Source organism: Eretmochelys imbricata, chromosome 17 (assembly GCF_965152235.1).
Source record: "Eretmochelys imbricata isolate rEreImb1 chromosome 17, rEreImb1.hap1, whole genome shotgun sequence".
Taxonomy (NCBI): domain Eukaryota; kingdom Metazoa; phylum Chordata; order Testudines; family Cheloniidae; genus Eretmochelys; species Eretmochelys imbricata.
The window spans coordinates 13,366,969-13,385,847 of NC_135588.1; positions in this window are offsets into that span (position 1 = coordinate 13,366,969).

The window sequence follows — 18,879 nt, forward strand, 5'->3', positions numbered from 1 at the left end:
ATGTTGATTCAGTATTCTGTACTTTATAGTAAGTCTTCAGTCGCTGTTTGCTAAGACAAAAGTGAGAAAACAACCCAGTAAAGTTAGGAAACATGCTTCCATCATAACTGCCATGCCTAAGAAAATGCAGACACTGTAGCTTTAAGGAATGTTGCACACTGGAATTCTGATATCCATTGTGAGAACAATGGGAGGCCTGAATGAATCTGCTGACGGAATAGCCTGGGAAATCAAAGGAAGAACAAGTATTTTTGCAATCTGGGCACCTGGAAATCCAGTGCATATGTTGGGTGTGATTCCCTACGGCCTTGGGTAGAAACAGAGATTCCAGATCAGAGTGGTAGCTTTTCCACTTCACTTTGCACAGATGTAAATTACAAGGGACCAGGACAGTGGTAGACTAGGGCCCTGTATTAACATGGTTGCCAGGCAGAAGCAAGGGAAGTGCATCAGTTTCAGCTGCAGGTCCTTTACCCCTCGCTCGGTTTGGACCACTTACTGAAGTCCTCATTCGGTCAAAATTCCAACAGATTTCAGTGAGGGATTTGTCCCCGTACTCAGGGTCCGCATCTCTCCTGGTATTGGGAGAGATGCGAGCATTTTAATAACTAGGACAGAGAAACCCTATGTTAAACTGAAAAAGCTGGAAAGCATTTGTGGATTGCAAACGTTCTTTCCCTCCTGCTCCTAATATGCTTCATTCAGGTCACCTCGTGGACACCGTTGCCAGCATCACTACTTGCACGTCATGGTTTGCTAGCCTCCATGCCTAGGCCTCGTAGTATTGATTTACAATTTGTTGTTGCTGCCACCAGGTAGCTGTTGTTGCAGCTTGCTACATGGTTACTGTATTGTCAGCAAGTTATCTGCAGGCTCTGGTTTGCTGCTGCAGCTGATGGACTGAAGTGAGAGAGGATCACTCCTCAGCGAGCTACAACACCAAATTGGGATTCTAGCCCTTTAAATCACTTTTTTAAAAAAGAGCCTTCAGACTCTTTTAATTACAGCTTGTACTATATTCTGTCTTTCCAAATAGCTACAGTTACTCTAGGTTCTTCAGAACAGTTTAGCCATTCACCGGCCCCATATCATGGATTTTGGAAGCTGTTCACCTGAGAGCAACTGTAGTAGGTATGTTGTTTGCTGATGGCCTTGTGGGGGAGGAGGGGGACTTTTATATTGAAAGTGGGCTAGTTGCATGCTTTCTCTCTCTTCTAACAACCAGATTGAAAATGTTCCCATTTTTCTTCTGTTTCTGATTTCTGGGTATAAATGCGACTGATTTCTTTTGGCTCTTTGCTTTGTTCTGATTACAAACGGATGATAAGAGGAGTATGAGTTGTCCTCCTTTAGGGCACAGTTGTATGCCTTGACCCCTCCCCCCCCCTTTGTTTAAAAAATAATTAAGTGCATGACCTAGAGTTTTTATTGCCCCTTAAATCAATAACCTGCCACTCAATGGAAGATAAGTTGAGCCACTTCTTTCGTAAATTACTGGAGAACTCATTCCCTGTCACTTACTCTGTAAATTTCCCCAGCTGGACTACAGTGTTTGTATTCTGCTCCTCTTTGCTTTCCTTTTTAAGAGTACCAGCCTAACTGAGTTTTGGCATAGTCTTCCATGAGCATTGCACTCTTAATGCAGAGCATTTCTTGGGAGCATAACAGCTGAATGTTAGGTCTATTAAGGACTGTGTTGTGTTTGGATTGGAGTTTGATATACTCGGGAGTATAACCATAGTGGATTTATCTAGTCTTAGAAATTGCCTTTTAGTGAGAACAATGTGTACAGAGAACAGTTAACATTAACAGTGACCCATCACATTCACCAATTGATTTTTTTTACTGAGCGATATCTTAATCCCTCGTTCCCAACAGCAGAGCTGTTTCTTTAAATTACGCAGTGATGTTCCTTCATTTCTATGTCTGAGAGTCTGGTTATGAGCACAGTTAAGATTTTTTAATCTTAATGAGCAATTCTCTTTATCTTTGCAGTCAGATCCCAGGTGAGCTGCGGGTCCTCAGAAGCCCTTATGTGGTGTGGCTCTCTGAAGGGGAACACAGGCTTCGGAAGAAAAGCATTTTCGCTGATGCCTATCTGAGTTTAATAACACTTTTGAGAAATAACAGACCGTCTTGAAGTAGGACTGAAAAAGCAGCCACTAATCTCCCAGAAAAGGGCTAGAATTTTAACCACATGTTTCAGCATATAATGAGACAGGTTGTTTATACATGGAGTGTTAGCGCAGGAAAAACTCTGCCATTAATCTGTGGGCAGAGAACTATACCTTACTATGGCCACATCTGATGACAACCAACACACCCATTTAAGAAATTCTGTAAATTCAGCATGTATCAAAGTGCATAAGACCATAAGGATTGCCATGCAGGTCAGACCAGTGGTCCATCTAGACCAGTGGTCCATCTAGACCAGTACCATCTCTCTGACTGTGTTGAGTACCAGATGCATGGGAGGAAGAAGGGGCAAGAAACTTCAAAGTGAATAATATAATGTAGAGTAATATACCAACAGCTGTTGCATGAAGAAGAATACAGGTGCAACTCCAAGTACCATATATCTTCTGTCCACCAAGAGGTGGCTGCTGGTGCCATGATTTGAATAGTTAAAGGAACAAATGTAGTGAAGGGTTGCAGTCTCTGCAAGCCAAAGTTAAAGATGCCAGAGCACAGTGAAATCTGCACCATAGAATCTATTATTAACTATTAAAGGAGTAAGCCTACAGAAGATGCACATTTTCTGTGCCCTATACTTTTAACAGGTTTCCACAATCTTGGTTTCCTTCATCATTTACTCTGTCCTCCCTGATTTACTTGACTGTAAAGTGTTAACTGTTTGTTCGGCTGGTGAGCATATGAAGGAGCTTGGGCCTCGTGACTAAAGCCCAGGATAATAGGTCTGCTGTTTTCATTTTGCAGAGGAGAAGTAAATAAGCTGGCAAGGAAACCTGAAAGTGCCTTTTAGTTCTATTAGAAAAAAAATAGTGTGTATGATCTGGCCCAGGCCGGTGGCTTTTCAGATATAAACTCTTGCTTCTTGTGTAACCCCCTCCCTTCCCTTGGTAATTAGCAGAGTTTGACTCTAGTACCTTCAGACCCATAGTGCAGATCTCTACCACTTGAGTTAAAGGAGTAACTCTGTTAGCTAGTAGCTATAGTAGGCTGTTATCAAGCATGTCCACTAGCTTAACAGATTTTTTGAGACCAGAAGGGACCATTCTGATCATCTAGTCTGACCTCCTGCTTAACACGGGCCAGAGAACTTCACCAAGTGGCTTTTGCCTCAAGCCCATAACACGAGCCACCAGAGGGGTACATGGCATGTGCTGTGTCAGCATGCGCTGCATGAACACAAAAAAATTCAGCACTAATTGGCACTCATGCAACTCCGTTGTTGCAGGGAAGAAACTGAATGTGCAATTTGGCCTGTGCTACACACAACTTGACATATGTAGTTCAAAAATGGTGGTAACTACATTTCGTTCATTCAGGTGTATCTACCAATATGTTAGTTAAGTACTAAATAAATTGAATCAGCCGTATAATAAAAGACAAGTGTATTCAGATTCCCATTTCTTAACCATAAGAACAGCCATACTGGTCAGACCAAAGGTCCATCTAGCCCAGTATCCTGTCTTCTGACACTGGCCAGTGCCAGGTGCTTCAGAGGGAATGAACAGAACAGGTCATCATTAAGTGATCCATCCCCCGTTGCTCATTCCCAGCTTCTGGCAAACAGAGGCTAGGGACACCATTCCTGCCCTTCCTGGCTAATAGCCATTGATGGACCTGTCCTCCATGAACTTATCTAGCTCTTTTTTGAACCCTGTTATAGTCTTGCTGCTCCATCTCTTAAATTAGGAAGTACTGTAACTCTTTCACTGAAACAGGCTTGCTTGTAAAGACGCACAGATCTGCTGACATTTTACTCAGTAGCTCCAACAGCAGCTTTGCTGGGCTCTCAAACTATTGCTGCTTGTAGATGTTGCTTTCGGTCCCAGCGCCGTTGCGATAGGCGCTAAAGCATCTGCTGCATATCCAGAGATGGCATATCCTAGAGTAGAGAGGTGGTTCTGCGTTCTGTATGATTGCGAGAGACCTCACCTGGAACATGGTGTTAATTTCAGGGCACCTCACTACCAGAAAGACCGACAAACTGGAAGGAATTCAGAGATGAACAACAAAACCCGTTACAGGGAGGAAGAATGAAGAGCTAAACAGCTTGGCTTAGTGATGTGACACCAACCTGCAAGCTTTTGACAGGTGCAAACACCAAGAATGGGTAGTAATTATTTATGGTGGTATAACCAGGAGTAATGGTATGAAATTAAGAAAATGACAATTCCTGCTATGGGGAAAAGCTTCCTGACCCTGAGATGTGTTTTATAGCATCCAAAGCATGTTTTGCACTGCTGAAGAGAAATACAGCCCCTCCTCCAATTACTTTACAATCTAAGGCCCCAATCCGTCAATGAATCTTGTTTAGACAGAATCCTGTGTGAGGCCCCAGTGAAGACAGAGGAGCTCCATCCAGGCACAGGGATCCACCCACATGGAGAATCAAGGCCTAAATGTTGGCTGTGATACACCAAGTAAGAGTGACAAGCAGTCGGGAGGGGATGCTGGATTGTGGAATAATCCCCTAAAGGAAGTTAGCTATGGACATGTACAATTAGACAGGACAAAACTTAACATACAGAGCAATGCTTCACTGGCAGGCGATGGAGTAGATGACTGAACAAGATTTTTCCATTTTAATTTGATTCTACAAATGCGGCTATGAAAAAAGAAAAAGCCAAGATCAGCAGCTAGTATAATTCAATGTATTAACCTTCATAATTAAACTCTGTGTTCTGTGCTTCAATAATGCTCGTGAACTGTAACGACAGATGGAATTAGAGAGGATTGGAAGACACACATTCAAGCAGAGAGCACTCACCTGGCATCACTTAAATTAAAGGTGGCCTGCAAAAACTATTTTTAAATTGAGTTTGTGCCCTGTTTTTGCTGCTTTATGATAGATAAAGAAGGTCTGGATTTTTTTAAACCTTAGACTTTTCAAGATTATGACTCTTGTCTTTCCCTGGTGTTGATGGAGGACTTCTTGGAGGTCTTGAAAATGTTTATGATCTCTCTCTACTCTTAAAAGAAGGACCTTGGAATTTTTAATACACATCCTCTTAGCTAAGTGTTCATGACACAGTAGGCTTACATAAGATCTTACCAAAAGCAATCAATCAAAATGTTTTAAATAAACTCAACCCTGTTCCTCCCTCAAACTTTCAGCTTTCTCTCTGTAACTGCATCATACTCTTACCACAGGCCAGATCATCAATTGGGGTAAACTACATAGTTCATCAGTTTACACAAGCTGTGGGTCTGGCTCCAAGTCTCCAGTTGTCATAGCATCTTCTAAGATAGACAAGACCTGAATATCTGGTATGAAGAACAAGCAGAAAAATCGTTCTCTTTGTTACACAACCACAAAAAGCACAAGTCTAATACCCGCAAAACAAATACTATACTGTACCTGGGACAGGAGGGGACCAAAGTGGGTCTGAAGAGGTAATATCTGTTTACTCACTCTAGCTCAGTGTTTCTCAACCTTTTGATACCAGGGATTGGCTTGCTGCCTTCCTAAACTGTTTCAGGGAGATCTCAGGGACCAGAGGAGGCTGCCATGGACTGGTGCCAGGCCACAGACCAGTTGTTGAGAAACACTGCGCTAGCCTATTTTGTTTTTCAGAGCAAGGGACATGTGTCAAACCCATTCTACGTTTCTGGCAGATGTGATAGACCCAGGCCAGTTGGGTACAGCAGAGTAGTAGAAGGCAGATATACTGGCCACTAGATAACTAGTTTTCTGTTCCCTGACTGACAGAGCAGGGCTGCTACAGGCTAGGGTGGATACATGACTCCAATTAGCCTGCAGAGAGTCAGTTGAAGCCATTAAGCTAATGAGAACACCTGACTCCACTTAACCTGCAAAGAGTCAGGTGAGGCTGTTAAGCTCATGTGAACACCTGACTCTAATTAAGGCCCCTCTGATACTATAAAAGGGCTCATTCCAGTCAGGCCAAAGAGATCCAGGGAGCCAGAGGAGAGGAAGTGCAGCTGAAGGGCTGGTAATGAAGACACCCTCAAGCTGCAGGAAAGGGAGCCCTAAGGTAAGGGTGAAGAAGGCATTAAGAGAGAGAAACGGGATAGCTGTGGGGAAGTGGCCCAGGGAAATGTAGCAACTCTGGCAGTGAAAGGTCGGCTGCCAACAGCTGCTGCCATTAGGATCTCTGGGCCGGAACCTGGAGTACAGGGCGAGACCAGGTTCACCACAACCCGCCACTACAGAAACACTTCCTGGAGGGGAAGACAGGCCCCCTGTCAGGACAGGAGGCTAAACTGTTCGGGAATAAGCCCATAGGGACAACAGAGACTGTGGGAGTTCTCTCACCAACCTCCTTGCTGGCTTATGATGAAAAGGGCTCAATAGACTGTAACCCTGGCCCTAGAGAGAGAAGGGCTACGTGGAGGGTCGCAGTGAGCATCTGAAGCTAGCATAAACCACCTGGAAGCGCGGGGACCCACGGGGACAAGGCTGGAGCTCTGCCACACAGGATATTACAGTTTGAATTAGTAGGATAAATTAAAAATAGTTGTAAAATTGTACAGCAGTCTTAAATTGTTAAAATGTATCTGTCTGCAGTAGGACACATCACACAATGCTTACCGGAGGTGTTTGATCTAGAAGCATTAGCATGAACCTGAAGCTGGGAAACGTGGAAACAGTCCCACTAAGGAGAAAACTAAGTGATCCAGATGTGGAATAATCTTTACTGACAATCCGAATGTGTTAGCTTGGTTCAGGTCCCCCTTTGAATATGGGCTAAAACCTCCCATCTGCTGGGGTATTTTCTTTCTTGAATCTTTATCTTTTTTATTCAGGGACTTCTATATTTCTCCCTTTAAATATAAAGCTACTTTTACAGGTACTCCTTGAAATGTGTTTTGGAGGGAGGAGAGAACAAGCAATGTACAGGGGACATTGAAACCTTGTCCTCAGTGATTGCTCAGGAGAGCAGCAAAAAGCAATTGCCTGGTAGGGACTGGTTTTTAAATAAAGTGACACAAATTGTAATGGAGGCCTTGGGGCACCTTTAAGTAGTTGTTTAAGGAGGATGTGTATAAGAGGTGGTGCTTAATTTGATTGAGGCTTAAGTTTGATTATTTCTTTTGTGTTGGGGCCTGAAGTTCTGAGCAGCTGAACTATGCTGCATTCAGGCCCTAGCCAGAAGATTGATTCCAGATTTGGGGAAAAATGTCACAGGCGCCCTTAGTGACTTACGAGACCCATTTTCAACTGGGACTTAGGGGAACCTACGTCTCATTTGAAACCAAAGGGACTCAGGCTCCTAAGTTACACAGATGCTTGTGAAAATGGTACCCTTGATCCTGTTCTGCCCCTCCTGTTGTTATGGGACCAAAGATAAATATCTTTATTTTGGAATATATGGAATCAAAGATAAAATAGGGAGAGATTTTTATTTTCCTATAATGCCCTTGGAAGTAAGGGTTTGTTGAACCCAGCATATGGAGAGGAAAGGCATGACTTTAGAAGGGCATAGGGGCTGCCTAATCTTGAGAATCAGAAACCTGCCCTGCTATGTTTTACCTGAGGTGGATGCAGGCTTCTCCTCTTCTACCTGAGGGATACATTAGGCTTGAATGTGCCCCGCATCTCAGTGATTTATAACAACGTGCATCACTATTGACATCAGTGGAAAGAATGCAGACTTACACCCATGTAAGTGAGAAGAGAATTGGACCGGTAATGTGCAGGGGATTCGGAGCAGACTTGCTAGTTTACTAGGAAACGTCAGAAAAGGAAGGGAGTACAGTGGCATGACCAGGACTGCAGTGGGTATTATTGTTTAATATTTGTATTGTCATGGCAATTAAAGGCTCCAGTCAGGGATTGAGAGTCCATTGTCCCCTAGGCACTCTACGTACATGTAGCAAAAAGCCAGTCCATGCTCCAAAGAAATTATGCTACTTTGTAAAAGATTTTCAAGGGAAAGGTGTACAGGTCCAAACTAAGGTGACGTGCGCAAAGATCGTGTATATATGCAGTAAGCCCAATTTATGACACAAGTCTGCTTTCAACATAAGGCTTTATTTGCTGTCGTTTAGACTGGTGTAACTGCACCAAAGTGAATGGAGCCATTCCTGATTTACACCGTGCAAGCAAGAGTGTAATCAGTCATATAATTATCTAAATTAGCCCTGTTCTACACACAAGGGCCATAGCATAGTGATCATAATAAGGACTTAATGAAAATACGTGCAGGCCCATGTGATAGGAGCTAATCAAGGTAAAAACAGATAGGAAGCATGCTTCAATATTCCATTGATTCAGGTAGAAATCTCCACATATTGAGGCAGGGGGAATAGTATGTTGTACTATAATATATATAGAGGTGTCTTTTTGTTCTGTGTTTGTAGAGCATCTAGCAAAAAGGGGTCCATGCCTAGGGCTCCTAGGCCTACGGTAATACCAATAGCAACAATGCTATCCACATATATAATGCTATCCGAGGGCATCTATCTCTGTTCCACAGCTTTTGAAAGGCGGGCCAAGAAAGTCACTGGAGAATGTTATTTCTCTTTCTGTGCTAATGTGTTTAACGGAGATCACCATGGGAGGTATTCACAAACAGATTAGCTGAGACTAATAGTGGGAATTACATAAGGAAATTGCCCTGTGCAAAGCTGGAGGAGGGATCAAACATGCTATTTGCTGGGTCTTTCCCTTACCATTAGATTAAATAGTTTATGCCTAAAATTTGACTTACCTTAAAACTGGTGGGGCCTGATGGAGAATATCTTCTGAGTTCTTACTATCCCAGGGTGAGGCGAAGGGAAGAAATAATTTCCTCCCTGCCTCCCGCAGCAGGAAAGCGTATGCATATCTCAGGGAACTGTACAGAGACAACACACCTCTGCAACAGAGGCCTCATTGAACCCCTCTGCATGGGTGCTGGAACTAGGAGTGCTGGGGGTGCTGTTGCAGCCCCTGGCTTGAAGTGGTTTCTATCACATACAGGGTTTATGGTTTGGTTCAGTGACTCTCAGCACTCCCACTATACAAATTGTTCCAGCACCCCTGCCCCTCTGATCCCCAAGGGTCAGTGGAGCTACCAGGAATCCTGCGCAGGTGACTGTTTCTGGAACTCCCCCGTAACAAGCCTGTATTACCTTCGGTGTCGATTCCCCAGCTACAACCACGTAATAACTGTAATTGTTTCCACAAGTTCTCTGTGATAAAGGCAACAGTGCCAGGCGTCACCCTTTTTACTTGGATCTGGTCTTGACTCGCTGATATGTTAACAAGGAGTACTGCCCTTTTCCACATTGCCTGGCAGGGCCGGTTTACAGTCTCAAGCCAATCCCAGATGCCCATCAGGGAGCTGCTGTTCACAGTGCCTCTTAAGCCACCCACATCTTATTTTTGCAGCACCATCAGTGTGATCCAGTAGCTAGAGCACTGGACTGGGACTCAGGAGACCCCCGTTCTATTTCCCACTCCATCACTGCCCTGCTGTCGTGACCTTTCACCTCTGTACCTCAGTGCCCCCATCTGTACAATAGGATAACGAGACTACTCGTTAGAGCTAAGTAGCATTATCAGCATGCCATCTAGGGAGGATAAAACATAAGTGGGACACCGGTTTGGCAATGCTCGTGTTAGACACGACGACTGTTCAAGTGGGATCAAAACGCTACAGTAATTGAAATGTTTGAAGTCAAATGAATACAGGTTGGTAGGGTCAACCTTAAACAGGCTTCCCGAATAGCTGGCGGAAGAAGAATGGGAGAACAACTACAGTGATCTATGAATGATGACTCTGGTGCTTAATTCAAACGAAACATTAAATAAATAAATAAATAAATAAATAGGAGAGGGACTGAGAGAGAGAATGCAATTAATCAAGATATATAACCTAAGCAAAAAAAGCCTAGCACAGCTGATATTGTGCGTGGTAGAATTTCAACAGTTTAGCACAGAAACCTGTTCAGGTTTTCCAGAAAATTGAGCATTTGAGAAAGCGTTGAATTGCTGTTGGAAGTACTTTGCAGCCTGGAATATTTGTTTAATATGTGTATGCGCGGCAGCTCGCCCAATGGGTCTCCAGTGGTGACCGGGGCCTCAGAGTGCTACTGTAACACGGTCTGAATAATAAATAGTAATATCTTGTGGAAATTAGAGTCTCTAGCCAAAGCTCTGATCTGGAAAATGCTCAAGTACACTCTTAGCTTCCACTGAAGTAACTGAAGTCAATGGGACTCAAGCAGGGGTCAACAGGAGGGTGGTGACGCACTGGAATGGGTTACCTAGGGAGGTGGTGGAATCTCCTTTCTTAGAGGTTTTTAAGATCAGGCTTGACAAAGCCCTGGCTGGGATGATTTAGTTGGGGATTGGTCCTGCTTTGAGCAGGGGGTTGGACTAGATGACCTCCTGAGGTCCCTTCCAACCCTGATATTCTATGATTCTATGATAAGCACATGCTTAAAGTTAAGCAAATGTTTGTGTTTTCCTGAATAGGGATGGATTTAAGGACACACTTAAGTGCTTTCCTGAGTCAAGGTCAAAGTCTTCTGTATATACAGTTGTGCAACCAGTCTGGCACTCTCTGAAGTCAATGGTAATTTTGCTCCTGACTTAAACAGCCACAGCATTAAACCAATGTAATGACCTGCACCAGCTTGATTTGATCTCTTTTATTCCATGATAGTATAGCTTTAGGGTAGGGTATTAGTTATGCTAATCTCATTAGCCTAGGGGGTGGTCATGGGGATAGTGGGGTAGGGGGAAGATCAGAAGTATGCACAGAGCTAGTCTTCCTGTATTGTGGCTTATTGTTGTTTTCTTTTTTATTATTGTATTGTTTTGACATATTTTTGCTCCTTGAGGGGCAGTGAGGTAGGCGCTGTTGGGTAGAACAAGAGGCTCCTTGGGCTTAGGTTTCTTGTAGCTTATTTTGAATCAGATACAGTTTGTTCTTCCTCTTCTGCAGTAGGTTAGCTCTAAATGCACCTATGTGTATGTTTCATCTCCCTACTTTCCGATATTAGCATCCTCCATGGTGACAGCTCTGGAGATTTACCTCCTTTGTTTCGCTCCAGAACAGGTTCAGAATAGGCAGTGATAGCGCAGATGTGCACTGATGTCGAGGCACCACCAAACAAGAGTGAGAGGTTGGCTAAATCTCAGTGCCCCTTCAGTCCTCTGCCATCTCGGCTATCCCTGTCAACAATCAGTCTTCTTTTCTATGGTGATATTTATAATGAGGCCATGTGTCCATTGGGAACTGGCCTGAGACCCACCAATTCATTGCACAAGGCCCCACAAACAGCCTTTGGATGGTAAACAGATACCTATTTGGAAAACTTTCCTTTTTCGTGTGTGATGATAATGAACGGGAAATCGGTGCAGATAAACTCATGGATGTTTGAGGTTTGCAAATGACAAAACTCCAGGAATGGAAAGTCAAGACTATAACATCACTCCTAACTAAAGAAATAAGACTGGTGGCTAAGAGTTAGTGATGAAGGATTATTTTATGGCACTAAGGGCAGGCTGGCTCCCTTCAGTGTTAATTTCCAGACATCGTGAAGTTTGATGTTTTTAAAAATGTTACATTTTTGTAAGGACATTTTTGAGTTACTTGGACTCTATTGAAATGAATTCCATCGTAAGTCTTTCCTAACAAAGCTTTTTGTTTAGGATATATATGCGTGTGCATGAATAGACTAGAGAGCAAACCTTGACAAAGATTCAAATGAAGTTGTGCTGAATTATGGGACATTGCTTGTTGAGTTTTGAGCAAGATTGGGGCAATTTATGGTATTGGGGGGGAACCATAGGAAACACTGGGTTTGACTAGCGCAGGGGTTCTCAAACTTCATTGCACCGTGACCCTCTTCTGACAACAAAAAATTATGACCCAACCCCAGGAGGGGGGACCGAAATCTGAGCCCGCCTGAGTCCCGCTGCCCCGGGGGGTGGGACAAAGCCAAAGCCTGAGCCCTACCACCCAAGACAGGGAAGAGGTCAAAGTCGAAGCCCAAAGGCTTCAGCCCCCCACCACTACAGGGCCTGTAACCTGAGCCCCAAAATATTGCCAGGACAGCTCACAAGATTTTGGCACTGGTCCCCGGTTCCACCCTAATTCGGAACTCTGAACTCCAGCTTAAATCTGATCCAGACCCAAACCCTTTCTCTTTGGCCAACCTCGGATTTTGATCCAAACCAGGGAGAGGTGGTGGTTTTGACTGAGTTTAACTTCATGTTTTGGGGTGCCTTTGGGGTTGAAATCCAAGGGGAAGGAAGGTGAATTCATGTGCACGGCACCCAAAAATAAAGAAACAAATAAAAGCCTGGCCCATACTCCTGAGCGCCAGGACAGCTGCACTCATGTAGCTCTGGTCCTATGATTGTAACCCCTGTTAAAAGCGAGGGGTGAGGCCTGCAGAGAAGCCAGGCTACTGGAGCCATGAGTAACCTATTAGTTGGTATGTGTATGGGCTAATGAATACTAACACTGTCCAATTAAGCTCAACCAATATTTGTACAGGGCTGTACTCTATGCAAAGGCCTTTGTGCAGTCTTTGGCTGTTAGCACCTGCGGCTCTGAATTCAGAATAACTGCGTATCTGCTCCTTTAGGTTCATTTATAAGATTGCACTAAAATTCATTGACCTTTCAGCCTCGCTCCTCTCATCATCAAAACATTTCATCTAAATGCAGATTCAGCACTGCCAAATATTGACCAACCCCCACTTTTCTTTAATACCGGATTTTTTGTTACCCTCAAAATCTTTTCCTAGTTCTTTTGAGATTGGAACTGTTTGGCTCTATGTAGGGTAATTAATTGGCCGCTCCATGTTAGCAGCAGCAGTATCTCCGGTGAGTTAGCTTCAGCACTCAGCAATTACTTTACAGAAGGTGGGTGAAAGAGGGCATTAACGATTTGCAAGTTATTTAGTCAGTGCTGCCAACAAGGTCTCTTTCATTCTTGTTGTTGGTTATTTCTTTTTTCATGCAGCTTGGCAAGTTTCTCTTTTGTTTTTCTTTCATGATGTTGCAATTGCGCAATGAGAACAGTATGTCATTTCACCGAAACCCTTGTTTTATAATTGTCCTGCCAGTTGCTTTTTCAAAAGACCATACATAATATCAGAGCTCCTTGTCGGGGAACAGTTATTCTTAGATGCTTGCCAAACTGCTCAATTCTTTAGGAACTTTCTGGATATTCATCACAATCTCTTCCTAGCATCCTGTGGTTCCAGATATATGCTAATACACTGAATGGCATCCAACTGACCCTAAAAGCATGCACTGCGGGCTGGAGGATCTATCCTTGGTGATAACAAACCTGGTTGCTTGAAGGGAAGTTTTCCTATAAGTGTCCCTTGTTCTCTCGGTTCATTATGAATCAGGCAATGTGTTTGAAATGTGTCGCCCCAGATGATTCTCCTGGGTCTGTTTCGGTTATTGCTTACTCTGGTGGGGATCAGTACTGACTGAAAAGATTAGGGATACACTGGTGTGGAACTGGAGTAAGATTATAATCAGGTCCATTATGTCAGATAATCCATTGGAACCTTCCTCTTTCTGCTGCAACTGAATTGTGTTTTGGATAATGCCAATTCCAGGCAGTGAGATAAACAAGGCAGGTCATGCAACTCTTCCATGACTAATCTTTCTATGAGTAAGTATCTTCTCACTTCAGGGCTCACAGAATGAGTCCAAAGATTGGTACAGATGAAAGGGGCAGCTGAGATAGTAGTCCTGTTGTACATGGAAAATGTGTAGGGGTTACCTGTAAGGGTGAAAGTGAGTGAACCATTAATCATATTGGGATCAGATGGGTAAGTACAAGCAAGGGAAAAGCTCTCAGCCACAACACCACTGCATTAGTTGTTCTGCCACTCTGGCAAAATGGATCTTTCTATTTATAAGGGTAAAACTCACCTGTGTGGGAGACGGAACTTTCTTAGGAGCTCATCCTAGACTTTGAATGAATGAATTCCTACAGGAACTAAGGGCCATACAAACCTCATCAGCTTCCGCTCATGGCCAGTGCTCCAAATGGAAAGTGCGCTGCTCCGACCTGCTTTCTCTAACCTACACACAGTGCAGCGTGTATGTTAAAATAAATATTCCCCAAAATAAAACCCATGCCACAGGAAAGTGCTCAGTACACTACTGGAAACTGTTCAGATACTACAGTGACATGGGCGACATAAAGCATGTGTATAGAATAGAACAACAGAAAAGTGAAGAAAAACTACCTGTGATAAAGTAGAAATCCAGCAGCTTCAATATCACACAGAGAGAATACAATGTGGGTTTTTTCATACCATTTTAATAAAGGGCTCCAGATCCAACGAAAGAATTGACCAAAGGCTTCTAAACAGGCTGAGTTCAGACATCATCTACTTTCCAAAGAGAGCACATCTGGAACAGCTGTTGATTTCCATTTTAATAATATTAGGTTTTGAGCTATTAATAAGACTGGAAATAACCACAATTTATTTGAATCACAGAACAGATGTTAAAATCCCCACTATGTAAATTTGTCCATCCCATGGAAGCCTTGATATTGAGATCTTCGAAGAGGCTCTCCTCTGTCGACATTTTGCAATAGCATCTTTGCTATTATGGGAAGAAAGAAAGTTGTTGTTGTTCCATCTGATTTTATCATCTGTTTTGAAACTATTTAATATGCTCTTCCTTAATTTGCTTTATACCAGATATACTGTGTGTTTAGGATTTTCTTGCCTTTTCTAGGCATAATATTTTTAAGGCAATGCCAACTAAAATGAAACCCTATTGAAAGAATACATTGGGATGAAGAAATGCTGAATGAATGGTTGAGCTTGAGTTGGTATGTTGTGTTGTAAATCAGTCCAGGGTTTTTACATTTGGAGTGACAGACTGAAAAGAAAAAGCAAGAAAAGAAAAGAAAACTTTAGACAAGAAGCATTGCATTGCTCGGGGAGCCAGCTGAACTTGATTAGTGATCATTTTTGTTCTCAACAGTTTAAAGGATGATGCTATCACCCAAAAAACCTGAAGAGCTCTGTCCTGGTTTTACAGTTACAAGCAAACTTGGTTGAACTACCATGAAATGTATCTTAAGCAAGTGTTCAAAGGACCAGACAAAAATTGGACTTACTCAGAGAGATGAAAAGAATTTTTGCCATGTCGGGGTTTTATTAATTATAAGGCTGGAAAGGTCTGAGGTCTTTTTATTTCTTCTTAAGTTTCCTTTTCTGGTTTTTTTTTAACCTTGCAAAAACACCAGAAATATCAAATCTTGTCTTTGCTCTTTCTGTTGGAGTTTGTCTTGGAAGATTCAGAGCCGCTTTCTCAGCACTTAACTAGGGGTGTGCGTTGAATCTTTAACAAAGTCTCTTTTTCAGGCAGTGGGTTGTTAGTTGTTTTTATAAAATAGGTTTAATTATAATTAAACAAAAAACCAGAAAGTTTTTTTTTAAACCATCTGAATATGTATTTCTTCCTCCTCTCCATCAGGTTACATTGCTTTGTTACTTGTCACACTACATTACTGCTACTTCTCCAGTCATCCATCTTTTGGGAAAAACAAGGTAGACAGGACCTGAACTGTGAATATTTAAGATAGAGGCAAGAATTTTTTTCTGGCTTCCTGAATATATTGGAGGAGCATAAACGTAATGTGCAGGGGCTGCCCTTTGGATAAAGGAGGAGCAGAACTGTAATCAGTACATTATGGGGTAATTTTGGCAGTCCTCTTGAGACAGGAGTTTGTAAGTGGTTTCTGGTACAGGTGTCAATAAATTAATGAAACTATTTCCAAAGAGAGTCACATTTTCTGTGACTGCAGAGTCACCAGGACTGTTGGTCCAACATCCAGATTAGTGGAATATATAATATAAAGAAGCTATGACATTCTTGTATTAGAGGTGGTTTTCTCTCTCTGAATGATGGCTTCATTTAGATGCAATGTTAAATGTTTTTGGCTGAAATCTGCTTTAACATCTTCTTGGATACACATACTGTCATGGCAACTAAAAGCATACCTTAATACCAAAGGATATCCTTTTCTCACAATAATGCTTTTGGGGAAACTTGGCTCAAACTGAACAGGCTTATAAAAGAAAACTCCCAATGTGAATGTTTAGCTGTTTTGTCCCTATCACATGGCAATGATAGTCGGAATTGTTTGTAAAGAGAAGTCCTTTGAACATCTTTGGATTCTGCTCTGATTTTTCATGCACTCTACCAGAGAGTCAAGGAAAGTGCTACAAGATTTTTTTTAATATGTAAAGTTCAACAGAATTGTGGATGGAATGAAACCCTCTTGGGTAACCAGGCTTTAATTTGGATGGCCTCCTAAGTGGCATAGGTCCAGAAACTTCATAGAAAGAATTCTGCTAGAGCTGACTGTTGGCCTTTTTAACCAAGATTAAAATTCATGACATGAGGTGTAGAACAGGGGGACAGGTTTGAATGACTATGGGAAAAAGTGAACTACCCCTTTAAGGGTCAGGCCAGAGCCTATGACCAGGGACAGTCTGGGTGTACTCAAGGAGGCCCTGCCTGCCCCCAGCCTGGGCTGGGGTATTTAAACAGAAACCAGAAGCTGTCAAGGGAGAGGGGAGAGAAACTGTGCAGAAGTACAGTGGGTGGTTTCTTCCTCAGGCTCCAGGTGACTAACCTGATCAAATTCAGAGATTTTGTTTGGGAGCACTGAACAGGGGCCAAGTGAGAACCTTATGAACCAGTTATTGTAATTGCTCCTAGCCTGAATACTTATTAAAGGGTTTTGCTACTTTAATAGTATGTGTCTGCTTCTCCTTGCCCAGATCTGTTAAAGTGAACTTATTGTTACCCATTGAGGAAAGGAAGTTGGGTCTCACCTGCAGTGCCACACCTGGCCACAAGGAGGCATACGGGGACTGTCCACACCTGTACCCAGACCACAAGACCTCTCTATGGCTCTCCTTAGTTCAGCCTTGAACAGCCATTGACAGTCTTACTATCTGTTGTTCAGTGCTCCCTACTGATTGATGGGCTCCTAATGTGGCTTTGATTAGCTAACTGATCTTGAAGTTCAGCGGCTATCTATAAAAAAGCAATGTCTGGCTGGCATTAAGTGGCTGGCTAGCAGAGTGAAATACTCAGACGTTATTAGTAAGAAACTCCTTCATAAGTGCTGTCTGTGCCGCAAGTATGATGACTGGCAAGGAGAGGGAAGAATCCAGTTATCAGAGGAGGTGTTGAAAGCCCAGTGTTGCAATAAGTAGGGATGGACAAAACCATCTGAAAGATGTGAGAGCCTATCCAGAGCTCAGAAGAAGTTTACGGAGTTTATCATTGTCATCAATTATTTGTATTACCATCGTGCCTAGGACAATAGTTGTGGACCAGGAACCCACTGTGCCCAGCTCTGTACAAACACAGAACAAAAGATGGTCCCTGCCTCAAAGAGCTTACAATCTAAGTATAAGACAAGAGATGACAGACAGATGGATACAGATAGATGGGGGAGTGCAAGGAAACAGCGAGATACTGGTCAGCATAACAAACAGTGATCTCTGCACACCCACAGCCTAACTGTTGTCAAGTGTTTTGTAGGCATCACTGAATAGGAGAGATTTGAAGGAAGACAATGAGGTAGGTTTACAGAGAGCTCCTCCCAAGTGTGAGGGGTGGCATGGGAGAAAGTACAACGGTGAAAATTTAACAAATGGGTGATGGAGGGTGGCATCATGGGCTGATCGGAGGTGGGAGTCCTTATCTCGATAGTGAATGAGCAATGATAGGGAAAGTGGGGATTGGCTGTGATGGAACTTGAAGGTGAAGACAAATAACTTACGGCTGATACTATAGAGAAGAGGGAGTCAGTGAAAGGGGGGACACGATCAAAATGAGGGGGCTAGGTAAATTATCTGTGCAGGAGCATTTTGAAGGGACAGACGTGGGGCAGGATGGCTTTTGTCCAAGCCAGAGAAAAAGATGAGATGATGAGAGTTTTAGCTGTGTGGATGGATGAGAAAAGACCATACGTTAGAGATGCTCTGCAGACAGAACCGGCAAGATTTAGACGTAGCTTGGATAGGAGGTCCGGGAGAGAGTTTTGAGTTGAAGATGATGCCCATCTTATGGGCCTGAGTGATGGGCAGGATGGCGGTGTTGACAACAGCAATAAAAAAAAAGGGGTCTTGGGGAGAGCTTGATGAGGGGAAGAGGAAGACTGAGAGCTCTGGTTTAGCCATGTTGAGGTTGAGTGGACAGATAGACATCCAGAGGGAGGTGTCAGAGAAACAGGCTGAGATTTTAGTTTGGCCAGAATGAGACAGGTCTGGAATAGACCTGTGAGTTGTCTGCAGAGAGATGGTAGATGACTCTGCTTGCAGTTGAGATTTCCCAGAGATAAGATGTAGAGGGAGGACAGAAGGGGACCGTGGACAGAGCCCTGTTGAACCCCCACGGAAAGTTGCGGGCAGAAGAGGAGGATCCTCTGAAGGATGTGCTGAAGGAGCAATTAAAGAGAGGAGGAGAAGAATCAGGAGAGGACAGAGTCATAGAAGCCAAGGGAGGACAAGATTTCAAGAAAAGCACAGCTGGCTGTGTTGAAGGTGGCTGACAGGTCAAGGAGGATGGAGTATTGGTTCTGAGCTTTGGCTTCTGAAGATGTTATTTAGAGACTTTGGCGAGAGCAGTTTGCAGTGGAGTGCAAGGTCTGGAAGCTGGACTAGGATGGAAGTGAAGGAGTAGAACTCCAGACAGCCATTGTAAACAGCATGCTCAATGAG